Below are 18,766 nucleotides of genomic sequence, written 5' to 3' on the forward strand. Positions count from 1 at the left end.
CCAGCCATCCCCAACAACTGCCCACCACCTGCCACCCACGGGGCAGGAAGCCAGCCTGGCCCCCTGGGGAGAGAGGAGGGGGCATGTGCCAGGCCATTCAAACCCCCCCACCCCCCGCTTTGACCACCATCTTCCCGCAGACCCTGAGGGAACCCAGCACCCTGAGCCTTGGGAAGAGGATGGGGAAGAGCCAGGCTTCCAGCTCCGGCCCCCAGCCATCCTCCTGACTGCTCCTTTGGGGCCATGGCCACAGCTCCCAAGGCCCCAGAGGGGAAGGTCCTGGCCACCAGAGTCCTTGGCCCAGTTGTGCAGTGGTCCAACAGCAGAGCCTGCTGCCATTCTATCAGTCACAGTAGGGAAGAGGCCTGAGCACCTGCTTTGCCGCTCCACCCTAAGGATCATGGGACCTTTACTTCCATCAGACTTGTGGCCAAAACCTTCCCTAAGTGTGGCCTCCCTGTTTAGAGTGGGCGCCCCTCAAGGGCAGGGAATGCCTCCTGTTTGGTGCATCCCTAGGGCTTAGCATAGAGCTTGGCACACAGCAAGTGCTTAATAAATGCTTCATTCGGGGGTGGCTAGGTGGCGCAGTGGATAAAGCACCAGCCCTGGAGTCAGGAGGACCTGAGTTCAAATCTGGCCTCAGACATGTGACACTTACTAGTTGTGTGACCCTGGGCAAGTCACTTAACCCCCATTGCCCCACCAAAAATAAATAAATAAGTAAATGCTTCATTCATTCATCTTCCTTCCTGAAGAGGCCAACCAGATTTAATGGGGAAAAGTTAGCATTTAGGTTCAAAATGACTCCTTCCTTGGTGAACTTGGACAAATCCCTTGCCCTCCCAGGGCCTCAGTTTCCTCAGTTTATAATAAACGGTCTCTAAATCCTATGAGCATATAAGGTCTGGGTTCAAGGTCCATTCCATCGCCTAAACTTCCATCAAACTGTTTTCTCATTGGGGCCTAGAGTGACCACACACAGCAGTTTGTACAGACCCTGGACAAGACCCCAGAGTAACTGAGGAAGAAAGCAAACTGTGGTCACCTCCAAAAACCTCAAATAAACAAAATGTAAATAATCATACTTGGGGAAGCCAAGTCCCAAACCTCAGGGGTGGAGATCTGTAGTCTTCTCCTGGATGTGCGGTGGCATAGAGGGCAGCTCTTCAGACTTTTCTTCAGCTCTCTTGGCCTGAAGTCTGCTAGTTACTTCCAGCACTTTGGGTTACTAGCTGGAGAGGTAAAAGGGACGAGTCCAACCTCACTTGAGGTTGCAGACGGAAAATACCTGGAAGAGACTGACATGAGAGCAGTTGGTATTCTCCATCATGCCTCTCTCTCTCCACACCCAATTAGCTCTACTTGTGACCTCAGAGAACTTCCCCATAGGTGAAATCTAGGATTCTCATTTTCTCTCTCCCTCTCCCTCTCCCTCCCCCCCCTCTCTCTCTCTCTGTCTCTCCCTCTCTGTGTCTCTCTCCCTCTCTCTTGCTCTCTCTCTCCCTCCCTCTCTGTCTGTCTCTCTCTTTGTCTCTCTGTCTCTCTCTTTCTCCCTCTCTGTGTCTATCTCTCTTGCTCTGTCTCTCTTTCTCTGTCTCTATCTGTCTGTCTCTCTCCCTCCCTCTCTCTGACTCTATGTCTGTCTCTTTCTTTTTCTCTCTTTGTCCCTCTGTCTCTGTCTTTCTTTGTCTCTCTCTCTGTCTGTCTCTGTCTCTGTCTCTCTCACTCGCTCGTTCTCTCTCCCCCTCTGTCTCTCTGTCTCTCTCTGTCTCTGTCTCTCTCTTGCTTTCTCTCTCTGTCTCTGTCTCTCTCCCTCCCTCTCTCTCTGTCTGTCTCTCTCTTTGTCTCTCTGTCTGTCTCTCCCTCCCTCTCTCTGTCTCTCTCTGTATCTGTCTGTCTGACTCTGTCTCTCTCTTTTGCTCTTTGTCTCTCTGATTTCTGACTTGGATCAACGAGATCACTGTGGGGCTATTTGGTGGGAAGAGAGGCCAATCTTGGAGAGCCTAAGTCCTCCTTTCCTCCTTAATGAACACCAATCCTGCCCCCTAGAGTAATATTATTGAAGGGAGCGAGGTGGCGATCATTCTAGTCTGTGGAGAGCAGAGGAGAGGGGAGGGGAGGGGAGGGGATGGCCAGGCTCTATCTAGCCCCGCCCTCCCGTTTTCCCTTGTGGCTGGAATGAAAGCCTCCCTTTGAGAAGCTTCTCCTGGGGGAGAAGAGGCTAGAGACGTCTACCTGGCCTCACTTCAAGACACACAACTACACCCCCATGCCCTGTATGGGGGAATAACCCTTGCTACACATTTCATTCCTTACCTCATGGAGTTGGTAGGAAGAAATACACCTTAAAGCTTCTCTCCCTCAATTTCTTTTCTTCTCTTCACTTCAAAACACCTGTCTTTTCCCTATCTACTCTCACCTCTCTAGTTATGACATTAGAAGCTCTGCATGAGGCTGCCTGTTTGACATCTCTAATATAGATTCTATGCACTGCAGTGACATTGAACGCAGGGAAAGTAGAAGGCAGGGGAACTTAGGCTACTCACAGATGGCCAGAGAACCATCTGATGATCAAAGGTGAGGCTGAGACCAACTACGCGAAACCGTGGATACAGTGCCTAGTCTGGAGTCAGAAAGACTCATCTTAGTGAGCTGAAATCTGGCATCAGACACTTAGTTGTGTGATCTTGAGCAAGTCAACTAACCCTGTTTGCCTCAGTTTCCTCATTTGTAAAATGAGCTGAAGATGGAATGGCAAAGCACTCCAGTATCTCTGCCAAGAAAACCCCAAGTGGGGTCAGAAAGAGTCAGACGTGACTGAAAGAACTGAACTACAAAAAACCAGGTGAGGAGGCTGAGGGACATAGGAGAGAGAATGATCTGTGTCTTGAGCGTCATGGCATCGAGATGCCTTTGTGAAAGCTAGACCGTTCCCTGAAGACCCGAGTCAGGGTGGTTGGTGCCTCTTTGCAGACAGGGTACCGAGGCAGGAGCCTGCTGTCCTTCCAGGTCTAGTCCCCAAGAAGCAGGAGAGTCTCCCAAGACGTAGTTGATGCCTACGGTCCCGTGGTGGTGGTGGCTGACGTGGCAAAAGCGACACTTCCGGAAGGAGCCCCGAAGAGCTCCCACCCCACGAAGGGCTGCCACACTCCCTGCTTCAGGGCTTGGTGTGTGACAACAAAGGGGGCAGGCATTGCTTGGAATTGGCAGTTCCTGGTTTTCTGTTCCCGCCTTAGCTCTCTTTCTCCAGGCTGTCATTCGGCCTGCCAGAGGAGGCTCCTGGCCGGGGAAACAAGGCTTCTAGCCCTCGCACTGTCCTCCTCCACCTCGGTCCAGGGTAATTGGGCTCTAGAAAGGTAAAGGGATGGCATCACCTACCTTGAGGAGCTTCAGACTAGGTTTGCATCCACTAGATGGCAGCAGAGCACCAGAAATGGAACCCGATCCCGAGATCCAGAGCAGGGGGAGGAGAGGCGTACTGCTCCCTGCATTCCCCACTGTCCCTCTGCCACAGCAGGGTGGGAACGAGACTCGGGGCACGGGCAAGCCCAGGCTGAGGCCCAGCCCAAGGGCCTGGCGATGGGCACGGGCACACACACACATATGGGCATGGGCAAGGGTGGGGCCGTTGCATGGACAAAGGTTTTGACACAAGGATGGGCATGATGACAGGCACCTGTGAGGGCACAGGCACGGGCATGGGCATGGGCATGGGCAGAGCAAGCCATCTGGTGGGTGGGCAGAACTCAATCAGAACCTCCTCCAGAGCAGGGAGCAAAGCAGAGCTGCTGGGCCAAAGGTCTCTGGACCTCGAAGGTGCACTCAGTCCTGCCCGAGAAGCCAGTGCCCCTCTGCCTTCTTCAGGGGCCCCCAAACCCTCACTCTGCGTTGCTGTAATGGGAAGTGCCCAAGAGCCCACCCTGAGGGCCAGAAATGAGCTGCAAAGACACCAAGGCCAACACCCTCGATTTCCAGATTGGGGGAGATCTGTGTCTCAGAGGTGCGGAGACTTACCCAAGGTCACACGGCTTATGATACTGTTGGGGGGGATCCCAGCCTTCCAGACCCCAAGCCCAAGGCTCTATCTACAGCACCATTTCTCCCACTCTGGGGGGGCACACTAGCTTTGGAGTGAAAAGCCTGGAGGGGCAGCCTCTCTCCCATGGACATTCCTGGCTGGGGAGCGGGGGGGGGGGGGGGGTCCTGTCATCCCTCCCAGGCTGGGTTGTTGGGAACAGGCTATGTCTGAGGCTCAGTGGTCCCTTGAGAGTGTAGAGAGACTGTCCCCACCGGTAAGAGTGTAGAGAGATGGACCTGGCAGACAGGGTGAAGTGACCTGCCCAGGGTCACACAGCTAGTGAGTGTGTCTGAGGCCCTGCACTCAGGTCTTCCTGACTCCAGGCCCAGGGTTCCATCCACTGGTTCACCTAGCTGGCATAGAATGAGGACACACCAAACTCTTGGACTACTTAGCCACCCACTCTAGTAGTACTGAATCTGTTCTCTGGGCCCCACCTTCCAAGACTTAGAGAGAGACATAGTATCCACCAACACCCCCCACACCACCCGTGCCTGTTCCAGGACGTGAGAGATAGAGACAGAGAGAGACAGAGACAGAGAGGGAGGGGAGAGAGAGACAGAGAGGGAGGGAGAGGGAGAGAGACAGAGACAACAGGCAGGCAGGCAGGCAGGCAGGCAGGCAGACAGAGAGGACCACCAACTCACTCACACATGCCCAGGTGGGCAGAAAAGAGGTGTTGGATCTTATGGGAAGGGAGTGGTGAAAACCCGTGTGTCTCATTCTGCACCTGCAGTCCACCACCTCTGTGAAGAGGAGAGAACAAGGTTCACCATCAGTCCTCTGGCATCCACGTGGATCATCAAGTTCAGCTGAGCCTCTGTGTCTCACAGGGTCTGCTTTGCACTCCATCTCCTCCACAACACTCTGGAAGCTCAAGGGGGCCTGGAAGTCGTCTAGTTTAGCCTGCTTGTTGTTCAATGGCTCACCTCAGAATGAAAAGGGCTCCCTGTCCTACCACCAGCCCTGACAAAGCTCTGCCCCACGCTCAGTGGCATCAGCTGCAAGGCCGGATGGGAAGGGCAGGAAAGGCCTCCATGCCAAGCCTTGACAGGACTGGTCCCCACCTCTACTTCCCGCCCCAGTCTAGCAAGGAATACCCTTGGTTAGTGGGGGTGGGGTCGGGGGTGGCTAGGCATGGTGGCCAGCACAGAGTGAGAACCCTTCCCATTCGAGTCCCCTGACAACCCTGGGAGGGAGGTGCTGCTATTTTGCAGATTGGGAAACAGAGGCTCAGAGACTGGCCCAGGGCCACACAACAACTGAGGGTCTGAGGCAGGGTCTGATGTGAGCTCAGGCTGCTGACCCTGAGCCCTGTGGGCAGGCAGAGAAATGGCCAAGGAGCCTCCCAGACTCCTCCCTCCTGCCACACCATCTGCAGAAAGAGAGAAGGAGTCTCTTAGCTGGGCTTGTCCATCCTTCCTGCCAGGGCCTGCAGCAGCCCAGGGTAAATGGGGAGGGAGGGGGAAGTGCCTCCCCCCTCCCTCCCCCTCCCTCCCACACCATCACCCTAGCCTTTTGAAGGCTCCTCCCCCCCCCCAGTGCCCTCAATATCAGCATGGGGGAGAGAAGGGGGAGAAGAGGGGGGAGAACCCCAGGTGGGTTCCTCTCTCTGTGCCCTCCGCGCCCCCAGCAGAGGGGAAGGGCAGGAAAACCTCTGAGCTCTGCTCTCCGCCCCCACCCCAAGTCCCAGCCTCTGCCCTTTGCTACTTCTATGCGATCACTGTCAGCAGGGGCAAAGAGAGGGAAGAAGGGAGAAGGAGAAGAAGGGAGCGAGGGGGCTCTAACACCACTGCCCTGCCCCGCATCCAGCGTTTGGCCCAAAGCGAGCGCCGGCCATCCACGGGGGCACTGAGCGATCCTTCCTCCGAGTGTCTGCAGCAGCACAGGGGAAGGGGAGGCAGGGGAGGAACACAGCACAAAAACACCCCCCCCCCAGCCCTGCCACTCATCCCAGCCTTCCACAGGCTCCTCCCTCCTAACCACCAGCAGCAGACGCAGACACACGCAGACACACACACGCAGGCAGACACACACACACACACACACACACACACACACACACACGTACGTCCCTCTGCCTGCCCTTCCTCCTTTTCTAGCATGTTCCATGCTCAGGCATTGGTCACAAGGTGGAGGCAGCCCATAGCAGCTTGCCCAATCAGACTCCTCCCTCTGCGCCATTGCAAGCCCAATGAGAATCGAACACGCCCCCTCCCACGCAAAGTGCCCCATCTTCTCTGCCCGCCCTTCCTCCTCTTCTAGCATGTTCCACCTTTGTTCTTTGGCGTGAAAAAGGCAAGGGAGGAGAGAACCTCTTGAGTCTTTCCTAACCCGCCCAGGGAGACTCCTCCCTCTGGGCAGTAGAAGGGCAGGCAGAGCTCCAAGCTCTGCCACCCCCATGTTCCACCTTCTGTCCCTACCTAGCTCTTTGTGCCTCACCAGTAGCAAGGGGAAGGAAGAGGGGAGGGAGAGGGAGGACACCCGATTGCCCTTGCCCTGTTTGCTCCCCCGTCCCGCATCCAGTCCCTGGCACAAAGCAGGTGACCCGCCCATGCCCACACCATTCATGATTCACTGCCCGATCCTTCTTCTCAAGGTCCGCAGCAGCACCGGGGAAGGGGAGGAGTGAGGGGGCCGGGAGCAAAAAAACCCAGCCCTCCTCTGCCACTCATCCCATCCTTACACAGGCTCCTCCCCCCTAAACCCCACCGGCAGCAGAGGGAAGGAAAACCCTGAGCTGACGGCCCCCACCAAGTCCCTCTGGCCGCCTTTCTCTCCCCACCTCTCCTCCTCTTCCACCTTGTTCCATCCCCAAGCATTAGCCCAGGAGCCGAAAGGGAGGAGGCAGCTCCTCCAGCCCTTACTAGGCACACTGTTCTATCTGCACCATGAGCAAGCCCAGTGAACTCTAGGGTCAGGTGCCCAGCGCCCAGTTCCTGTGCAAAGCCCCCTGACTCCCCACGCTCCTCCTTTTCTAGCGTGTCAACCTTCAGTCAGTGGTTCCCAAGGGGGGAGAGAGAAGAGGGAGGAAAGAGCCCTCCCGGTGTCCTCCCTCCCTCCCTCCCTTCCTCCCTCAATTTCACTCAGTTTCGGGTTTGCCAATTCTACCATTTTGTATCACAAAAGGACGAGAGAGGGGAGGAGCCGAGCGTTGTTCCTCCTGCTGCATTCTGAGCTAATCCGGCTCCCCAACCCCCATCCCAAGGTACCATAAACACTAAGAGGAGATGGGCCGAGCACTTGTTGCGATGGCTACGGTCCCTCTCTCATCTTCTAGTCCACGGTGCCAGAGGAGAAAGAGGAGTGAAAAATCCCAAGCCGGCCTTCCTGTTTACAGCCCTTCTCAGCCTCCCCCTCCCAGACCGCAGCTCCGAAATAGAGAAACCCTTTCCAAACACTCTTCTCCAGCTGTCTCTTCCTCCTCCTCTTCCTGCCAGTCCCTCTGTCTCCTAAGAGTGAGACATTGTGATTCCATAGCAATATATGATTAGTCGCCAAATGATGGCAGGCACAGTTTTCGGTATTCAGATAGAGAAGAGCTGGAATGGGCAGGAAAAAGAGGAGGCCTGGGGGCAGCTAGGTGGTACAGTGGATAGAGCACCAGCCCTGGATTCAGGACGACCTGAGTTCAAATCCGGCCTCAGATACTTGACACTTACTAGCTGGGCAAGTCACTTAACCCTCATTGCCCTGCTAAAAAAAAAAAAGAGGAGGCCTTGGGCAGAGTCTGAGAGTCTGACTAGTCTGAGAGTCTGACTAGGTGGACAGTGGGGGAGAGGGGAAGGGGGGAAGGGGGAATGAGTAAAGGTGAAGGGGAGGGACAAGTCATGAATTGAGTCCTGCCAGTGTGGTGAGCTTATGTAGGAAACCTGTGGCACCTTCCGTGAGAGTGGTCAGCTGCCCTTTGGGGACCCAACCTGCCCAGTGGAGTGGGGGCTTGGAGTGCTCCAAATGCTTGGGTTTGGTGGATTTTCTTTGTCACAAGGACAGCTCAGGGGAGTGGAGGGGAGAGGCAGGAAAATGACTCTGGCAGGACACCCAAAAAGTGTTTCGATTTTTTAAAGCTCAACAGTGGGAGGGGGAGCTAGGAGCACCAACCGTGGATTCAGGAGGACCTGAGTTCAAATCTAGCCTCAGACATTTAACTCTAGCTGTGTGACCCTGGGCAAGTCACTTAACCCCAATTGCCTCACCAAAAATTTAAAAAATAATAATAATAATAAAATTTAAAAAATAATAAAAATTTTTTTAAATAAAATAAAATTTTTTTTAAAAGCTCAACAGTGGGGTTGTTTGTGGCCACCACCATAGACATAAACAGCAAGAATCTGTTACAAAGCACTGAGGTCGGGAACATGTCCCTCAGGAGAAAGTTTCTTTCAGTTCTGGAGGCCCAGAGAATTGTGATCTAAGAAAACCCAGAAGTGTCTCAGATCCACACAGCTCTTGTGTGGCTTCAGGTAGAGCCATGAATTCCAAATGGCTTTGAGGGGTAGAGTGGAAGTTATGAGAAATGCATAAACCGGGGCAGCTAGGTGGTACAGTGGATAAAGCACTGGCCTTGGATTCAGGAAGACCTGAGTTCAAATCCAGCCACGGACATTTGACGCTTAACTAGCTGTGTGACCCTGGGCAAGTCACTTAACCTTCATTGCCCTGCAAAATAAGAGAAAAGAAATGTATAAACCTGTGAAATACTGTCTGAAACACCTTTCAATTCAGCTGTATGCACTCAAGACTCAGAAATAGATTCAATAACTGGGGCCTATGTCCTAAAAGAGCCAGGTCCTGGGAGTGTGGAAAAGCTGGCCTTCCTCAATCAAAGATCTCAAGCTTCAGTTTGGGACCAACTCAGAACTAAAAGACTGATGACTCAGCACATTCTTCCTATGGGGAAGTGGTAGCACCTCATCTGAGTGCTGACGTCTGACATGCCTCTGTGGCATGTGGTTTGATGCTCAAAACAAAACAAAACAAAACCATTAGTGAGGTGGGACATGAACTCAAGTGTCTCCACTAGTCTCTCGACTAGGGCTAGACATTGAGGTCTAGGACCCATCTACAAAGAGATGATAAAGGCCAATTTTCTAGACGTCTTGGTAGCCTCTGCTCCCTTGTCCAGTTCTCTGCTTCCATCCTGAAGCAGTCAAAGGGGCCCACCTATGTCTGAAGGCAGTGCCCTGGCCAAAGAAGTCATCCCCAAGTAGTCAGTCTACTGGTGATAGACCTCTCTGTACCTAAGTACTAGCTTGGGCTAATGGGGTCAGAAGCCAAACTTAGGAAGTCAGTCCTTGGGCTTGGGGCTTTGAAAGGCCCTTTTCATCTGTCCAGTTCCAAGATGGAAGAGGAAACTTTATAGGAGCGTTCTGTGTGTGTGAAGTTTGGGTCAAAAGAAGGAGTGGCGAAAGCTTGATCAATCGTAGGCAAGCAAGTTCCATGAAGAACAATAACCATAAGAAAACTATTTCATGAAATTAAAACCACTGTCAGGGGCAGCTAGGTGGCACCGGCCCTGGAGTCAGGAGGACCTGAGTTCAAATCCGGCCTCAGACACTTAACACTTACTAGCTGTGTGACCCAGGGCAAGTCACTTAACCCCAATTGCCTAACTAAAATTTTTTTTTAAATAGTGTCTGACTCTTTGGAACACTATTTGGGATTTTCTTGGCAAAGATACTGGAGCAGTTTGCCATTCTCCAGCTCATTTTACAGATGGGGAAACCGAGGCAAACAGGGTGAAGTGACTTGGCTAACGTCACACAGCTAAGAAGTGTTTGAGGCCAGATTTGAACTGAGGCAGATGAGTCTTCCTATTTCTAAGTCCAGTGCCCATCTGCCCTTCAAGTTAGGCAGGCAGAGATGACTTCATTCCATTGTTCTCTGTCCTAGTCTTAGGGGACTGCCACTAGTATTGGTTTTATCCTCCCTTCTCCCACCTGTGCATTTGTGGTAGGTCATGGGGAAAGGTCAGTTTGAATACTTCCTGCAATCAGCGAACATCAGTTAAGCACCTGCTCTATGCTGGGCACTGTACTGGGGGGTGGGGGCGAGGGGTACAGATACAAAGAATGGGACAATGTCCATCCTCAGGGAGCTTCCATTCTGAAGGGGAGAAACAAAGCATTTATTAAGTACTTACTATGCTGAGCACTGGGGATACATAGAAAGGCCATGGCAAGGGTTTGCTCTCAAGTGCATAACTGAGCAGGCTCAGAATCCACAGAAAGAGAACAAAAGCAAATAAGGGAGTGAGATCCTGGCCTGGACAGGAGTCACCTCATTTCCAGAAATGGGGAGAAGAGGCAGCTAGGTGGCACAGTGGATAAAGCACTGGCCCTGGAGTCAAGAGGACCTGAGTTCAAATCTCACCTCAGACACTTGACACTTACTAGCTGTGCGACCCTGGGCAAGTCACTTAACCCTCATTGCCCCAAAAGAAAAAAAGGGTTTAAAACAGAAATGGGGAGAAAAAGTCTGTGGCTTTTCAAAATGAAGAGAAGGGGAGAAGGGGGAGCCTCAGTTTCCCCAGGAAAGTAAAAGGTGACATCCTCAGCTGTGATAAGGAGGCATGTAGGGCTTCAGGAATCAAGTAACTAGAGAGGAATAAAAAGATTGCCTCGCTGCAGTAAGGGCCCAGTTGAATTTGGATATCATGAATTTCAAGTGTTCCCAGTCAACATGGTATGTGACTTCCTTCAGCTGCATTCAGCAGCACATGAGTAGGAGCTGAGATGGTACATTGAGGGAGTAATTCAGGGCTGGGATTTGTCAAGGAGCTGAACAAGGACCAGGAGGCAACTGATTTGAGGGAAGAGTTGAATGAAGTTGGCTTTGTTAACTATAGGGTTGAAATTGAGTGTTGACCTACTGTGATGGACTATATTCTTCTCACCAATGCAATGGCACAGAAGAGTTCCAGGGAACTCATGATAGAAGAGGATCTCCAAATCCAAGAAAAAAAAAAAGAAAGAAAGAACTGTGGAGTATAGATGCTGATTGAACCATATTATTTCTTTTGTTTTGGGTGCTGTTGTTTTTTTTTTTCTATTTTGAGGTTTTGCATCACTGCTCTGATTCTTTCTCTTGTAACAGGATTAATGCAGAAATAGGATTAATGTTATTATGCATATATATATATGTGTGTGTATATATATATATCTATATGTATATGTATAGAGATATATAGATATAACCTATATCAGATTACCTGCTGTCTAGGGGAGGGGGGAGGGAGGGGAGGGAGGGAGAAAAATCTGAAATTGTAAAGCATGTATAAACAAAAGTTGAAAACTATCTTTACATGTAACGGAAAAAATAAAATATCTCAAAAAAAACTATAGGGTTGAAATTGGGAAGAGAAGTAAGTCAAGTCACAGCAGAGAAAGTGGCATAAGAAAGAAAAGACTGGGGGCAGCTAGATGGTGCAGTGGTTAAAGCACTGGCCCTGGATTCAGGAGTACCTGAGTTCAAATCCGACCTCAGACACTTGATACTTACTAGCTGTGTGACCCTGGGCAAGTCACTTAACCCCCATTGCCTGAAAAAACAAAAAACAAAAAAACAAAAAAAGACTAAGGACTTAGAGGTCTGTGGTAAGGTGTAAGAGATGGGGCTCCGATAGTGGATTTAGCAGGAGTAGACCTTCTCGTAGTCGTGCTCAGTAAATGGAAGCTGTAGTGGCCCTGGGCATGGCCATGGTGGCTTTAGTGGTTGCACAGGCTTGACACATGCTCCTTCCTCCTCTCCACCTTCAGGGCTCAGCTCAATAGCTTCCTCTGCCCCTCAGCTGGAAGTCATCTCTCCATCCTCAAATTTTCCTAATGTACTTTGGGTTTCTCCTTTTCACTTTCCCCCTCTCTTATGCTTACTTATGGTAGCCTCCCAGGACACTGTGAACACCTTGGAATAAGGAAGTGAACTCTTTGAATCTTTTGATCCCTAGCATAGTACCTCACACACAGTAGACAATTAAGGGCTGTTGTTGTTGTTATTGTTTGTCCTTGGTTCTGGAAGAGGACCATGACATGGGGGTGATGTCACAACTTGCACTGAATTGGATTGAAGTGAGGCAGGGCTGTGCAAGGTCACCAGCCTCACTCTCTCCTGCAGAGCCATCTGGGTCCAGTGGCAAGATACACATCAGGACAACTGGAGATGGTCCTGGATGTTTAAGGCAATTGGGGTTAAGTGACTTGCTCAGGGTCATACAACTAGTGTCTGAGGTGGGATTTGAACTCAGGGCCTCCCGACTTCGGGGCCAGTTCTCTATCCACTGCACCACCTAGCTTCCCTAAGCATTCAAATAAATTATTATATCGGCCTTCATTTGTTTGGGGTTTGTGCTGGCAAACTAATTCATAGGGCTCTGAATTAGTCTGACTGTTCTGGAAAACAACAATCAAGCCAGAAAAATTATTTAGCTTCATCTTCTTCAACACAGCCTTAAATCGATGGTATCCAAATTGTTGCATAGAAAATGAAAGGTGGGGGGAGCTAGGTGGCTCAGTGGATAGAGTACTGGCTCTGGAGTCAGGAGGACCTGAGTTCAAATCCAGCCTCAGACACTTGACACTTACTAACTAGGTGACCCTGGGCAAGGCACTTAACCCCAATTGCCTTCAAAAAAAAATAAGAAAGGAAGGAAGGAAGGAAGAAAGAAAGAAAGAAAAAGAAAATGAAAGGTACCAATAAAGCAAACCCACAGCCAATGGCCATACTCAAGTGGTGACTGTAATACTCACCAGGTAGATTGTTCAGGTCTAAGTGGGTGTCCACAGGAACACAGTAGCAGTTAACAAATGAACCACAGGGTGGCACTCTTACTCCAATAATTGCAGGTCACGTGGGCCCAAAGTGTGAGTCAGTCCTTTTTTCTCCAGCTTCTGTGACTCACAGCTCTGAACAATACTACCCAGTGTGCTTTCAGAGGCAGTTGAGGGGAGTCAGAATAACCCTTGCCTGCCATCTCTGCCACTTCCCAGCTCCCTCTCCGCCTTTTCTGTCCATTCCAAATCCTGGTGATTGCTGTAACTCACCCTTAGCCTGCCACGTTCCTCTCTTCATAGGACAAGACTTCGCACTGATGCTCTCCCTAACCCTAAACCTGCTTCACCAATTTCTCAGCCTCCTATACTCCCATAATCTGCCATTCCCAGCAAAAGCCCCAGAGAGTGCTGGGGAAAGGCTAGAGGGAGAAAATGTGAGAAATGAAGACATTTCCCAACTTAGCATTGCACCTCTCCCTATTCTTCACTCTGAAAATGAGACCTTCTCCAAGACCTCCATCCCTCAGCACACTCTCTGAGGTCATTACCCCCCCCACACACACACACACACAACCCCAATCCCCCACCCCAACCCCTCTGACTTCGCTCTCCTTCCTCTCCAATCTCAGCTTCATAGTTAACCATTTCAACTCTACTTTGTCATTTGCTTTTGAATCCTTTGTCCCCTTGCACTATCACACTATCATCAACCTCTTCTCTCTCTCTCTCTCTCTCTGAGGCAATTGGGGTTAAGTGACTTGCCCAGGGTCACACAACTAGTAAGTGTCATGTGTCTGAGGCTGGATTTGAACTCAGGTCCTCCTGAATCCAGGGCCAATGCTCTATCCATTGCGCCAACTAGTTGCCCCAACCTCTTCTCCAGTAAAAATTCCCACCCTCCTGCCTTCCAACTCATAAGATGTTGAATGAAACTGGAGAAAGTCTCCCAACCCAGTCTTCTGCCTAGGGCTATGACTAATTCCCTGGTAATTCCAGTGTGCTCCTAACCCTCCCTAATTAATTCCCTATTTCACTTTCCTGGGGACTTCTTCCTCAAGCCTCCCACATCTGCCCCTCCCCTTTACAACTCAGCCAGAGACCTTGACTATTTTCCTGAGGAAAACTGAGGCCATTAGAAGGGAGCTCCCTCTTCTCCCTTTCTCTTTATATACATTTCAATCTCATCATCTCTTCTTATCCTATCTCTCAATATCCTTCTCTTCTCTCCTGTCTTCTGTCTCCCTTTCTCTCTGTCTCTCTGTCTCTCTGACTCTCTGTCTCTGTCTCTCTGTCTCTGTCTGTCTCTGTCTCCCTGTCTCTGTCTCTGTCTCTCTCTGTCTCTGTCTCTCTGTCTCTCTCTTTCTCATCTTCAATTTTTCCCTATCAAATAGTTTCTTCACTACTGCCCACAAACAAACATGTCCAAGTCTCTCCTGGTTCTCCTCTTACCTCTCTGACCATTCCAAGTTTCACTTCATCCCACTAAGTATGAATGTACTCCAAGGCTCTCTCCTGGACCTTGTTCCCTCGGTAACTTCCTCACCTCCCAATGGTTTAACTGTCAGTTCTATATAACCAGTCTCCACATCACTGACTATTTAATATTTCAAACTGTATGTCCCAGAATCATCTCCATCTCAACATATGCAAAACTAAATTTATGATCCCCCCCCCAAACTTTAATTCGCTCTGTCAATGTCCATTATTTCTTTTTCTTTTTCTTTTTTTTTTTTCGGTGAGGCAATTGGGGTTAAGTGACTTGCCCAGGGTCACACAGCTAGTAAGTGTCAAGTTTCTGAGGCCGGATTTGAACTCAGGTCCTCCTGACTCCAGGGCCGGTGCTCTATCCACTGCACCACCTAGCTGCCCTTATGTCCATTATTTCTGTCAAATGCATCACCATCCTTCCAATGTCTCAGGTTCATAATCTCAGCATTATCCTGGATTCCTCATTTTCCCTCACCCCACAGAGCCAATCAGTTGCCAGTTCTTGCCCTTTCCACCTTCCGAACATCTCCCACATCTGACCCCTTCTCTCTCCTCACCCAGCTCCCACCTAAGTTCAGGCCTTCATCACCTCTCCACTAGATTATTGCAACAGCTTCCTCATTGGGCTTCCTGTCTCAAGTTTCTCCCCAAGTCAGTCCAGCCAGCTGAAAAAGTGATCTTGCTTAGGGGGCAGCTAGATGGCTCAGTGGTTAAAGCGCTGGCCCTGGATTCAGGAGTTCAAATCCAGCCTCAGACACTTGACACTTACTAGCTGTGTGACCCTGGGCAAGTCACTTAACTCCCGTTGCCCCGCAAAAAACAAAAACAAAAACAAAAAAAACAACAAAAAGTGATCTTGCTTAAATGTAGACATGACCTCCCCATGGCCTCTAGATTCGAATATAAACTGTACTGTTGGCTTCCCTGGGCTCCCTCAAAACTCAGATGAAGTCGCACCTTCTTCAAGAGTCCTTTGCTATGCACCCCCTCCCACTCCTCAGCTACTGCCTTGCCTCTGACATTACCTGCCATCTACTCTGCGTATCTCATCTCGTGTGTGTGTGTGTGTGTGTGTGTGATCATATTTATAAAGCATTGAGTTTTTTAGTTTTTTAGTTGTTTTTTTTAGTGAGGCAATTGGGATTAAGTGACTTGCCTAGGGTCACACAGCTAGTAAGTGTTAAGTGTTTGAAGCTGGATTTGAACTCAGGTCCTCCTGAATCCAGGGCCAGTGCTCTATCCACTGCGCCACCTAGCTGCCCCGTAAAGCATTGAGTTTAACCCAGTAGGCCCTTTAGTTGTTCAGTTGACTCTTAGTGCCTCCATTGGGGGTTTTCTTGGCAAAGACACTGGCACATAGTAGGAGTTTAATAACTGCTCATTCCTTCCCCCCTCCCTTGCTTGACTCTACATGTTTGTAACAGTTTTCTCAAGGGGGGAGGGGGAGAGGAGGGAGGGAGAGAATAAGAACAACCAGGACAACAAAAGAATGAGAACTCTTTAAGGGAGAGGGCGGGGCAGTGATATCGCCAGACCTTAGCACCTTATCTAGCACTTAGTAAATGCTTAAAGATAAAAGCTTGTTGGCTGACCACACCTTAGCCCCAACCAGGCTCCTTTCCAGGCTCCTTGGACATCACTCTTCAGTCCAGCCAAACCTGCTTCCTCTCTGTTCTTCACATCCATCTCTCATCTCTATGCCTTTGTATCAGCTGTTTCACTTCACCCTCATTGCCCTGCAAAAAAAAAAAAAAGATGTAGCTCAGCATCATTTTCTACGTGAACAGACTTTCCTGCCCCCCAACTGCTAGTTCATGCCCCTCCTCAGACTGCCTTATATTGAACTGCTTTGTATTTATTCTCGATAGTCATTTTTTTTTGTGGGGTGTGTGTGTGTGTGTGTGTGTGTGTGTGTGAGAGAGAGAGAGAGAGAGAGAGAGGCAATTGGGGTTAAGTGACTTGCCCAGGGTCACACAGCTAGTGTCAAGTGTCTGAGGCCGGATTTGAACTCAGGTACTCCTGAATCCAGGGCCAGTGCTCTATCCACTGTGCCACCTAGTTGCCCCTTGATAGTCATTTTTACATGCCAAGGAGAACCTGGATAATAAAATAAGACTTATCCTGCATGGGTGGGTGGCTAAGCCCAGATAACATGTGCAAGGAACCTTATACTTCAGGCTCTTGTCTGGATGACCAGGGGTCATCTGTTTCTGATTCTACTACCTATGAAACTCTTTACTAGCAAGTCCAACTACTTCTCATAGTGCCCATCTTTGTGTTCTTCAAACAGGGCATAAAGGTTCCACTGAGAGCTGTGACATATGCACAAGTCAAGGTTTCCAACCCAAGCTCCCTTCCAGAGATCAGAAGTCCCTGCTTCTCTAAACTGAAAAAATGGTCACTAGGGGCTGCTCCATTTGGACACATCTGAGCTTCCGACCTTGTTCTAACATAGAGAGCCCTGTATCCACGTATCCACTACCACATGGGTAGGAAGAGCCTCCCTTGATTGGCTGCCTGTGTCTTTCTAAGGGTGAGGCTGAGGGGTGCCCTCTCTTTTCTGCCATCTTTTCTTTTCTCCTGAGCTCTTTCTGGCCACTCCTATTTGTGCCCAGAGTAGATGCCCTCTGCAGAGACTGAGGAGGGAGAGGGGGAGGGGGGTTATGCCTCCTATATTTTGAGCTTTGCATTTTTGTCATTATACCTTTCGAAGTAAACATTTCTGTGTAAAAAGATTCCATTATTCCATCAAAATATTATTATATTTGTGCAACACACCAATGGGATCAAGGAATATTGTTGTTATTGTTGCTCAGTCGTTCAGTTGTGTCCAACTCTTTGTGACTCCATGGACCACAACACACCAGGCCTTTCAATCCTCCCCTGTCTCCCGAAGTCTGCCCAAGCTCATGTTCATTGCTTGCATGACACTCTCCATCCATCTCATGCTCTGCTGGCCCCTTCTCCTTTTGCCTTCACTTCCCCAACATCAGGGTCTCTTCCAATGAGTCCCATCTTCTCATTCTGTGGCCAAAGGATTTCAGCTTCTGCTGCAGTACTTGTCCTTCCAGTGAAGAGCCTGGATTCATTTCTTGAAGTATTGACTGATTTCATCTCCTTGCTGTCCAAGGGTCTCTCAGAAGTCTTCTCCAGCACCACAATTCAAGAGCACAGATTCTGCAGCACTTAGCTTTCCTTAAAGTCCAACTCTCACAGCCATTCATCTCTACTGGAAAAACCATAGCTTTGACCAAGTGGACCTTTGTTGGCAAGATGATGTCTCTGCCTTTTCATCTGTTGCAGTGCAGATTTGCCATAGCTTTCCTCCCAAAGTGCAAGTGTCTTTTAATTCATTCCTGCAGTCACTGTCTACAGTGATCTTTGAGCCCAAGAATATAAAATCCGGCGCTTCCATTTCTTCCTCCCTTTATTTGCCAGAAAGTGATGGTTCCAGTTGCCAAGATCTTAGGGATTTTTTTGCTGTTAAGCCTCAAGCCAGTTTTTACACTCTCCTCTTTCACCCTTATCAAGAGACCTCCTCATTCTTTTTCACTTTCTGCCAGCAGAGTGGTATCATCTGCATATCTGAGATCATTGATATTTCTCCCCTAAGGACTTTAATTCCAGCTTTTGATCCATCCAACCCGGCATTTCCCATGATGTACTCTGCATGTAAATAAATAAAGTGACAATGCACAGCACCTGCATACTCTTTTTCCAATCTTAAACCAATCAGTTGTTCCACATTTGATTCTAACTATTGCTTCTTGACCCATCAACAGGTTCCTCAGGAGACAAGATGATCCAGTCCTCCCATCTCTTTGAGGACTTGCCACATTTTCTTGTACTCCACATAGTCAAAGGCTTTAGTGTAGTCAATGAAGCAGAAGTCGATGTTTTGCTGGAACTCCATTTGCTTTGTCCATACTGTAGCAAATGCTGGCCATTTGTCTCTAGTTCCTCTGCTCTTCTGGGAATTCTTGGTTCACATAATCGCAGTGGAATCAAGGTATGGGCCTGTCCTGTTCGAGGCCCAGTGAACAAGAGCCTTCAGAGTATAGAGTATAGCCTCATTGAGAGGAGTCACTTAGTCATTTCCAAGATTTCTAAAAATTCTTCCATCCCTTTCCTAGTCAAAGCTTGAATAATAATCACATCTTCCTTTCCTGTTAATCCTCCTTGGACCCACTGGGTGCAGGCACACACTGGGCAGTTCACTCAGGGCCATTCTGAAGACCTGACCTGCTTTATATAACCTGCCTTTCCTGTCACTTCTGGTATCGCTCCTCCCCTTTGCTTTGCAATCCCGCCTCTCTCTCTTCTTCACATTTAATACTCCATCTCCAGCTCTCCATGCCAAGGTAACCTTGACCCAGGGCTCCAAAGGAATTGGGGGACTTGGAGCCCTCTCTGGCATAAACCCAGACACTGC

The 18,766-nt window shown here is 49.7% G+C and overlaps 1 long non-coding RNA gene across 1 annotated transcript; it reads right to left on the reverse strand.

Moving 5' to 3' along the window:
* Positions 1–736: 736 nt before the first annotated feature.
* On the reverse strand, positions 737–6,048 carry LOC122734189. Its single transcript, XR_006354017.1, has 3 exons — positions 4,809–6,048; positions 2,547–3,348; positions 737–1,298 (listed from the first exon to the last, which is right to left on the reverse strand). It is a non-coding gene; the product is annotated as an uncharacterized LOC122734189 (long non-coding RNA).
* Between the last annotated feature and the right edge of the window lie 12,718 nt (positions 6,049–18,766).

This window comes from Dromiciops gliroides, chromosome X (assembly GCF_019393635.1).
Source record: "Dromiciops gliroides isolate mDroGli1 chromosome X, mDroGli1.pri, whole genome shotgun sequence".
NCBI lineage: Eukaryota > Metazoa > Chordata > Mammalia > Microbiotheria > Microbiotheriidae > Dromiciops > Dromiciops gliroides.